Here is a 10,416-nt window from a genome sequence, read left to right on the forward strand (position 1 = left end):
GGTGGCTTGTGGTGGCATGAAGTGGCTCGCGGCAACACAGCCGTTTTTCCTCATCTTCTCTAGAATCTTCTCTCACCATCTCTCCTCCAACCTGAGCCTCCATGGCCAACCATAGTCATCCTGGTTCTCTCTCCTTGATCTGAACATCCTCAAATCTATCCCCTATCTTTGATCTAGACGGTTAGATTGGGTTTTTGCCATTTGGGTTTGCTTGGGTCTGTAAATTTGGATTAAGGCATGTAAGGACTTTGGGATTGTTGAAGGTATTTTGAATCAGGTTTTTGTGTTTGTAATGGGAATGTGAAAGAATGACAGAGTAATTGTTGAATGTCTTTATGTTTTGTAAATTTGTGGGCATGTCTTTGTGTTTGTAAATCCGAGTGATTTTATGGGTTTCGTTGCTAAGGAAATACAAGAAAAGAGAAAAAAAATATATTTATTTTTTAAATTTTTGGGCAAGGTTTGCTGGGAAGAAAATGAAGAACATGATTAACGGGAAGAACACATGTTCTAGATTCTTCATGTTCTTCCCAAAAAAGGAGAAACAAAAATAATTTAATTCTTTTCTTCTCTTTTTTAAAAAATAAGAAGGTTAGAAATTTTATTATTATTTTATTCATCCGTTAGTTGGCTGACGGAATGGTGCTTCAAGGACTTAAATATCCCATGTTAATTGGTTTAGGGACTAAAAGTGGTAAAAATAAAATGTAGAGTCTAAAATGGAAAAAAGTCAAAATATAGGGACTAAAAGTGCATTTACGCCTAACTATTTTGATACAATACCAAAAGGTTAAGGACTAAATTGACACATTATTTATATCTTCCATTCAAATGGATTAAACTAACACATTTGAAATGTTAAGAATCAAATTGACATTCAACCTAAAGGTTAAGGACCAAACATTAATTAAAATTTAATAAGCACAAAATTTATTTGGGAGGGCTTTCTCGATCAATGAGGTCCAATATGATTTTCATTTGTTTGCTCCAACTTTATCCTTAACGGCATCACAAGCCCCTTGTGCCTTATCCTTCATCTGCTGGCCAGCCTGCAATATATAGAACTCCATATGTAAGCAATTAACAATGATGTAGGGCAGTATTACTTGAGATCGAAGTATTTTGTTATGTTTATATGTAATTTTCTAACTTAGTAAAAACATTGTTGAACCTCTTGGCATGATTCCTTGACAGATTGAGCAGCATTGCTCGCCTAGTCCGCCATGTTGCCCGCCTTTTCCTAAACCAAAAAAGAACAACACATTATAATCAACATTTAAAATGTCAACGTGCATAGTGTTCATGCATGAAACATCCATCCATGCCTATGTAAATCCTTTTAGATGCAGTTTGCCTAAGGAGAACCGTATTATAGGCTTATCTTGAACATATTGGCACTTAAAATAAAAAATCAGGGTACGTATACAGGGGTATCCCAGAGATATCCGATACCGGATACAAATATATGAGTTAAACTGGAGCATCCGTGCTTACTAGATGTATGCTACTATGCTAATCGATGTAAATAAGATGGATAGAAACTCACCTGAGCTTGGCCCTCGGCCTCACCAGCTTGGTAACTTGCATTCTGGGATTTGTCCATCTTCAGTTTCTGCTTGGAACACAAAACACTACAATGTAATTCAGGCTCTAAAATTCAACTTGGGTGATTCTACAAACAAATGGGAGGCAAAATTTATAGGATTTTCAAACCAATCCACTAATTGACACGTTTATGTTTTCTCAAATATGTTCACAACATGTGTCATCATATGATTGAAGTTTGGCATTTTAATTTGGCCTCAGGACCAGGTGCTTCTTTTGATGATCGCACACTAATCATTCAATTCAAGGTTGGTTACGATTTTAGAGGGATATATATGAACTTGGCCTTGACACTACTTGCAATGAATTTGCTACTCTAGAGTCTAGACTGTCCTAGTGATAAAGTTCACTTGTGGTAATTAAACTTTGTCCATTATTGAGAAATACATATAAACTTCACATTTTTTGAGTCATATGATGTGATAAAAATAAATAATAATAATAAAAAGCCCCCAAAAGATTCATAAGCACACACGCTATGCATATTCTTGCTCTATCAAGTAGTAAGCAAAAAATACTCATTATCAATCACACATTTGTGCAAATATTTCATGTCCAGATTTTATGTACAGATCTTAGTTTGCTCCATAGGTACGTAAAGGACCCCATCATCAACTGGCATCACATGAAAGATTAATAGTAATCTTAAATGTTACCTCCACTTTCAGTGTCAGATTGTCCTTATAAACTGGGCCAGAATAGAGTCTTGCAGACTATATAGACCCAGTCTTAGGCTAGATGGGCTCAGGCCCAATCCATAGGCTTAATTGATTTGCACCCTTTAATAACTATATACGTTGTATTAATTTAATGTAGGTAAAACCAAATTTTTTTTTTTTTATTTTAGAAACACACACACATATATAGGAAAAGAAGATGAGATAAGGGAAGGTAAAACTGAAATTGATTAAAAGTCTTATAAATTGATGTGAATTATTTCCTATAGCCACAAACTTTTCTACAACAATTTTACAAAACTTCTAATGTAGTAAATTCTTATTGGTTTGTATTTGGGCTTACTACTTACATCACTTTTTTACTTACTAATAACCACTTACCACAATAGCAAAATTTGTAAAAAAAAAAATTGTAAATCTTGCATTCTCCTTTTAAAAGTTAAAAAAAAAAAAAAAAATTATAGATCTAAAATTTAAAACAAAATATACCATCCCAAAAAAATTAGCCCAACAACAATAATTACCAATAGTAAAACTAAAAACAATTAAGCTCAATCAACCAATTTCAACAAAAACAAACAACCCGGCCCTTTAAAAAGTTTTAAACAACATAATTTTGTCCTTACCAGAAAGCAGATGCACGTATAAAAAACACAAACAAATAAAAAAACCCTTTAGCAGTTATGTACCACTGCTAGAGGCCAGACCCATTGCACACAATTTTGTTTATTTATTAAATCACTAAAATCCTTAGACCCTTTAAAGACACGATTCTCTCTCTCTCTCTCTCTCTCTCTCTCTCTCTCTCTCTCTGTTCTTAGTTTATCATTTCACCATAACATCTTTGCATCTAGTCTCACCTCTTGTTATTCTATTTCTAATTCTTTTGTTATTCTATTTATTTTCCAAGTACATATAGGTAAGTCCAAATCAGTTTAATTTGGGTGTTGTGTGCAAGTTGGTAAATAAATCTACCAAATCCGTAGTCTTAAAGGAGAGTTGCAAATTGACCTATTACTATATACATACAAAACCACAATAAATTCCTTTTCATCCATTTATCTTGTTTCTACAAACTCTTTGTTCTCAAGTCTTAAGGTATTTGTTCCATGAACATATTGGAAAATCCAATTTTAACATAAATAGTTGTTAAAAGGTCAATTTGCATCTCTCTATACTTTGTTCATTCACATGGGCAGCTGATAGCAACCCACCATAATTCCTTAGTGTAAATAAGACCTATTTATTAGGAGTTGAAACTAAGCCATCTAATTTATGGCCTTGTCTTCTTTTAGTTGCTTCGATCTCTTTCTCTCTCCCTCTCTCTATACATATGTGTGTGTGTGTGTGTGTGTGTGTGTGTGAGTATAAGCTCTTAATGGAATGGACACTAAGAAATGGAGAAACATCGATAGTATAGAGAAAGATATATGTATCAGTATCATAAATATCATAAATAATTTGATGTAGTGAATGAATACTTGAGAAGAGGAAATTCAGATATAATATTACTCTCGTATTTCTTGATGAAATTGTTTTATAACTCTAACGATTCTTATACATGATAAAGTGATATCCTTAAAGGATTCAAAATGATGGTGTTGGTCAAATGTTGATTCTTTTAATGTTTTTTCCCCTTGAATAATCACGTCATTAATATGAATCAAACAAAAGCTAGCAAGGTCCATACCTTCTCATTCTTTTAGTAAGGGAATTTGCTTCACATAAAGCTACATATATGGCTACTAGCTAATAAGTTATGAGTTTGAAACAAAAACATAACGGTTTGTAAGGTTGAATTTAATCAACCATCTTGTTGGCTTTATTCCGTGCCAAATTTGCTTCTATTTTAGCATTTAGTAACCCTGTATTTAGGTGGTTTTTGTTGTAAAGGTAGTGAGTGAGATAGAGTGTTGATTGCTCAAGAGTGTACAAGAAAACAGAGACACGCGGCTTGATCTTGCGGGTGACTCGCGGCTGCAAGCCGCCAGATGCAGCACACGTGCCAAGCATGCCAGAAGGTGAACAATCATGCTAGTTGGAGCACTACAGGACAAAACAGGACAACTGGCCATACGGTTATCTCGCGACTGGATCTCGCGACTCAGTCAAGTCGCGAGGCCAAGCTGCGAGCCACCCCTGTTTTGAAAAACCTGAAGTTTCACATTCTTCTATCACCTCAGTATATATACCCCTTATACCCACAAATGAAAGAGAGCTTCCAAAAAGAATTTTGAGAGAGAAACCCTAAAGTAAAACAAGATTGATTCACCTACAATCTATACATTAGAGTCTTTTCAAATTCCTCAAATTTCTTCCTCCCCATTGTCAAACCCTTGAGAGGCATTTTACCAAAACCTTGGTCTCACCATATTCATTACTGTGAGAGGGTTGTTTGGTGTTTTGGGAAGCAGTTAGGAAGGAACCAATCTACATTGGTTGATGCTATGGTCAAGTAGCGGAATCCGGGAAGCTAGAAAAGAAAAAGGTTCGGTGCAACCTCGTTGGAGCAAGAAGCATGGAGGGCTTAGGTGCACTGGGTAGATTAGGCTTGGAGGGTCTATTGCTGTCTATGTATCCTAACTACATTTTCTAGTGGATTGTTTTCCGCTTGGAGGGCGGCGGAGAGGTTTTACGCCGAGGGCTTCGGTTTCCTCTTCGATAACACATCGCGTGTTGTCTTTGTGTTTGCATCTTCCTTCCCTTTTATCTTTGCCTTTTATTGAAAGTTCAAATATGTGTATAAACACCCTTGAACGTTTAGACCCCCAAATTACAAATTAACCAATTCAAGCATTATGTCAAACAACTAGTGTGCGGAAAATTAACATAAGCTATAATATGGAATTGGAAAAACTAACTAAGCCAAATTAAAATCTTAACCCACAGCAGATAATAAAAGGCAAAGATAAAAGGGAAGGAAGATGCAAACACAAAGACAACACGCGATGTGTTATCGAAGAGGAAACCGAAGCCCTCGGCGTAAAACCTCTCTGCCGCCCTCCAAGCGGTAAACAATCCACTAGAAAATGTAGTTGGGATACATGGACAGCAATAGACCCTCCAAGCTTAATCTACCCAGTGCACCTAAACCCTCCAAGCTTCTTGCTCCAACGAGGTTGTGCAGAACCTTTTTCTTTTCTAGCTTCCCGGATTCTGCTACTAGACCATAGCATCAACCAATGAAGATTGGTTCCTTCCTAACTGCTTCCCAGAACACCAAACAGCCCTCTCACAGTAATGGATATGGTGAGAACAAGGTTTTGGTAAAAAGCCTCTCAAGGGTTTGGCAATGGAGAGGAAGAGAGTTGAGGAATTTGAAGAGGCACTTATGTATAGATTGTAGATGAATCAATCTTGTTTTACTCTAGAGTTTCTCTCTCAAAATTCTCTCTGGAAGCTCTCTTTCTTTTGTGGGTATAAGGGATATATATACTAGGGTGAGAGAGGAATGTGAAACGTCAGGTTTTTCAAAACAGGGCTGGCTCGCGACTTGGCCTCGCGACTTGACTGAGTCACGAGATTCAGTCGCAAGATAACCGTATGGCCAGTTGTCCTGATTTGTCCTGTAGTGCTCCAACTAGCATGACTGTTGACCTTCTGGCATGCTTGGCACGTGTGCTGCGTCTGGCGGCTTGCAGCCGAGAGTCACCCACGAGGCCAAGCCGCGAGTCTCTGTTTTCTTGCACACTCTTGAGCAAACTTCACTCTATCTCACTCACTACCCTTACAACAAGCCCACCTAAATACAGGGTTACTAAATGCTGAAATACAAGCAAATTTGGCACGGAATAAATCCAATTAGATGGTTGAATAAATTCAACCTTACAATCTCCCCCTTTGGCTATTCCGTGACAAATCCCTGAAACAGACTCTAGACTTAACATGTGAGTTGGGAACAGTTGAGCAAAACTCACTCACACCTAACTCTAGAAACTGTGAAGCACTTGAATCATACGAACATAAGACTCCTGAAACACAACAATACACCATGATCATTGTAAGCAGAAAATCGTGAAATGCATATGAAACAGGCAATATGTGATCAAGCAAAGATGGAGTTAAGAAACAAACCATGGCTTGATCAACCAAGTAATCACTACAAGGTAGTGACCACAATGCTCATTCACACTTGGAATGAACACTAGGACATACAAGCTAACAAGCTCAATGCAAGTCTCTTGCATGCCAAACACTCAATCAATGCATAATACACTAAGTATATGCATCTAGGAACAATCCTACAAGGGCACAAGAGTGACAGTACTTAAAAGAAAATGCAATACAATTATATAGAAGTACTGATTTAAACAAAGCATAAAAGGCTGTATAAAGTATGGTACAAACCATAAAGCCTACAAACTATGCATAAAACATAACCCTAAAAGTTTACAAAAGCAACATGGGTACAAGACCAATATATCCTGAAAAACATCAACAATATATATAAAAGATTAAACCAAGATTGTAAGTTATGAGTTAGAAACAAGAATACACCAAAACCACAGTGTATCAACTCATATAAACACAAAAAAATATAAACCTATAAGTTTTAAAGGTTAAGACTTAAAACAAGAGTATGTGTGTACTCCCCCTATCACTATGCACACTTCCCTTTGAGCATTCTCCCCCTTACTGAGTGCTCTCCCCCTTTTTGGCACGAATAGCTAAAGGCTGTTGTCCAACTTTTGTTGAATAGCATCTAGCTAATTCTCCATAGTCTCGAGACCCATTTGAACATGGTTGTTTTGTGGAGTAGAGAAGTGTCACCATCTCATCAATGCGTTTCTGAATATTTTCAAATAAACTACCCACTCTATCAGTTTGAGGATCAGTCTGTGCATACGGAATGCTAGCTTGTGGAACTTCAGGAATAGCATGCGAAGTAGGTGTGGTATGTGCAGGTGTCTCTGACTCAGGGGCAGATGGAGTAACCGGAGAGATGTGTGCACTCTTTGGTGTTTTAGAGGAGTGACTTCTGCTAGCTTGAAGAGTGTACATGGAAATAGGACGCTGACGGGTCAACATTTTTCCATCTGTGGGAGGAACAATGCCTTCACGAAGAATGAGCTTCATGATGAGACTGCAAAATGGAATAATTCCTCGAGCTGCAGTTCGAACCTCGGTCTTCCTCATGGTGTAAAAGATGTGAGCACATATATCAATGGGGGCTCCTGTAATAAGATCACAAAGGGATAGAACTCTCCCAAGATTTATGAATGTAGTGTTGGACAGTGGGTAGAGATTAGTGAACATGATCAACTTCATTGTGGTCAGCTCTGGTGCAAACTTTGCGATGCTGATGGATGTTCCTGTATTGGATACTTCATGATCGGATCCTAGGATTTGTAGAATGTCTTGAATCTCTAGAGTTCGATCATCGTACGGAGGTAGATCCACATTCTGAGGTCTAGTGATGCCGAGAACATCTGCGATGGAGTTTGGGGAAATGCCAAACTCTTTTCCTCTGACCTAGAAAATAAGTTCAACTCCAAGATCACTTGCATTGGAGAAGCATTCTTTAACCAGTTCATCCATTGGATCGACAAAGTTCCCAAACAAGTTTGCCCAATCTCGTGGCTCAAAGATTCGAGGGATAAAAGTGGTCCCTAAGGTGTTAAACTCCACCACCCGTTCTACTATAGGAGTTGACTTGTCAAAGATGTTTGAGTAGATGTGTGAGGTATGTGGGGTTCTAAACCTCTCCTCGTTGGAGTCTTGAGATGACTGTGATGAGAGTCGAGTCCTTTTAGCAATTAGGGTTGTTGGATCGTCAGCAACAATGTATTTACCCTTAGAGGATCGACGAGACATCTGCAAGAGAATAAGCCCACAGTAAAGAACCAAAAACAGCACAACACAAGATAAATATCAACATGATTCGATGCAAATAAGAGTGAAAACCATAGAAATTAATACACAAATGCTAACTAAAGACAGTTCAGACTCAAACAAACCACCATCAATACTAAAGTGCACAATACTACAGGTGCAGCAAAATGGTGAAAGAATAATAGAGCATAGAGAGACACAAATTCTAAAATAACTGTCAATTAGACAGTCTACCATGACCATGATATGCATACAAAGACAGCATTCGAACATTAAGAAAGGAGAGCATAAAACAGACGACATAAAATTTCAAAATGAAGGATTAGAGCACATGGCTGTGAAACACAACATTCAGAAAAAGAAGTTGTTTTAAAGGAATACTTTCAAGATGCCATCATGCACACGTTATGTTATCATAAAAACACAGTAAACCAATGCCATAAGCCAACTACAACACACAAACAAGTGAAAGGAGCAAGTCACAAAAATACCAAACCCATCTAACAAAAGAGTTTGAGAATCAACAACAGGCAAATATCAGACCAAAGATTAAACACATTGTAACCAATCAATATGAAAATGGATGAAATCAACAACAAACACAACTAGCCATACCCATCAAACAAAGAGAGGAATGTTTCGAACACAGTATCTATCCAAATGGCAAGAAACATTCATTAAGCAGGGAAAATGAGATGAGGAAAACGAGACCCATACCTTTTCTTGATGATTTTGAGAAGAAATGAAGCAACAATGGAGTTTGAAAATGGGTACACGGAGTGTTTGGGAAGGAGACAGTTGAGAGAGAAGATGAATAGTCACAAAAGTTCGAGGAAAAACTGAAAAAGATTTAAAAACTGCCCCTATTTTTGCCAAACACGCGTTTTTCGCGACTTAAGTGAGTCGCCAACAAGACGCCAGGTCAAGCCGCCAAAACACTAAAAGACAGAATTTTGAAAAAAAATTTCTAAGTGTTTTTCGTGACTAGAAGGTCTACCCGCGAGAGAGTCGCAAGCTTAGTCGCGAAAATCTCTGAGTAACCCTCACGACTGGACCTTCCACTCGCGAACAAGTCGCCAAATATGACCCGCGAACACGCGACTAAGGCACGCGACTGAGGCACGCGACTTGACTTACCCGTGACTGAGTCGCCAAAACAGGGCAAAAATGGATTTTTGAAAATTTTCAGATTTTTCTAACAAAATACTTTCCAAAAATACCTAAAACACTCAAAAATATTTTTGTGCTTGAATTAACAAAGATTGAGCATGTGAAAACACATTTCATCAAGTACAATCACACAAATGAATATGACATTTATTGAACATAAACTTGTGTGTTGTGTGTGGATATCAACAATGAGATAGTCCTTAGTCTAATGTGAAGCTTCAATGATCAATTCAACCAAGGCATACACAATTAGCCCTAGATCATGTGATCCATCTCAATTATAGAAATATGTAAATATGACCTCCCACAAAACTTGATAAGATATCTTGGAGCTTTACATTTGACTCCACTTTCAATCATACCATTTGATCTTTTTGATACTTTTTGAGACAATCACCTCTCATTGTGAGAGTGATATTTGATATTTCACTTTAATGAACTAGCCTTTGGCTTTTTGAATAAACACTCACTTTAATTTTAGGTCGCTTATCCTTTTTCCTAGTCGAATACTAGAATGTGCGACAGGCTTTTGTAGCTCAATATCTCTTTTCATTTGGAGATTTACATTTGGTAAGCTCTTTTTAGCAAAAACAAATATAAAGAGTGGGAAGATATATAGACACAAATCTATGCATGTCTCAAGATCATCATAACCATTCACCAATCATTCATGACAAGTTTGAAAAACTATTTACAACAATCACATAGATTTCAAGATTTCTCCCACAATGATATGAGTGCAAAGAAACAAGCAATGCTCGAAAATGCACAAAGCCATTAGCACAAAGGTACAAGGCAAAACAAGTTTTGAGACAAAAACCCAACAATGTCAATCAAACTTTTTGATTTTCTGATTTTTATGTAAATTTTTGGATTTTTGACATAAGAAGAAAAAGATTAATCAAAAACAAAAACAAAAACAAAAATATGCACAAGTAGACAAACAAACAACCATCAACATAAACAATAAGCAATCAATCAAACATCGTCACAAAGCATAGAAAGTATTAATGCATGGACATGTTGTAATGTTTATGCATGAGTACCCTTTTTCACCCATACGTCACTTGCATTTGGGGTGATTTCCTTATAGGATTGGGTATAGGAGTTAGGGCTTTCAAACCTTCGTGAG

General features: G+C 37.1%; 1 pseudogene; it reads right to left on the reverse strand.

Annotated features, from left to right (window-relative positions):
* Nucleotides 1-774: 774 nt before the first annotated feature.
* LOC115964289 lies at nucleotides 775-1,661 on the reverse strand (annotated as a pseudogene).
* Nucleotides 1,662-10,416: the final 8,755 nt, after the last annotated feature.

Source organism: Quercus lobata, chromosome 2, assembly GCF_001633185.2.
Source record: "Quercus lobata isolate SW786 chromosome 2, ValleyOak3.0 Primary Assembly, whole genome shotgun sequence".
In the NCBI taxonomy this organism is placed as follows: Eukaryota; Viridiplantae; Streptophyta; class Magnoliopsida; order Fagales; family Fagaceae; genus Quercus; species Quercus lobata.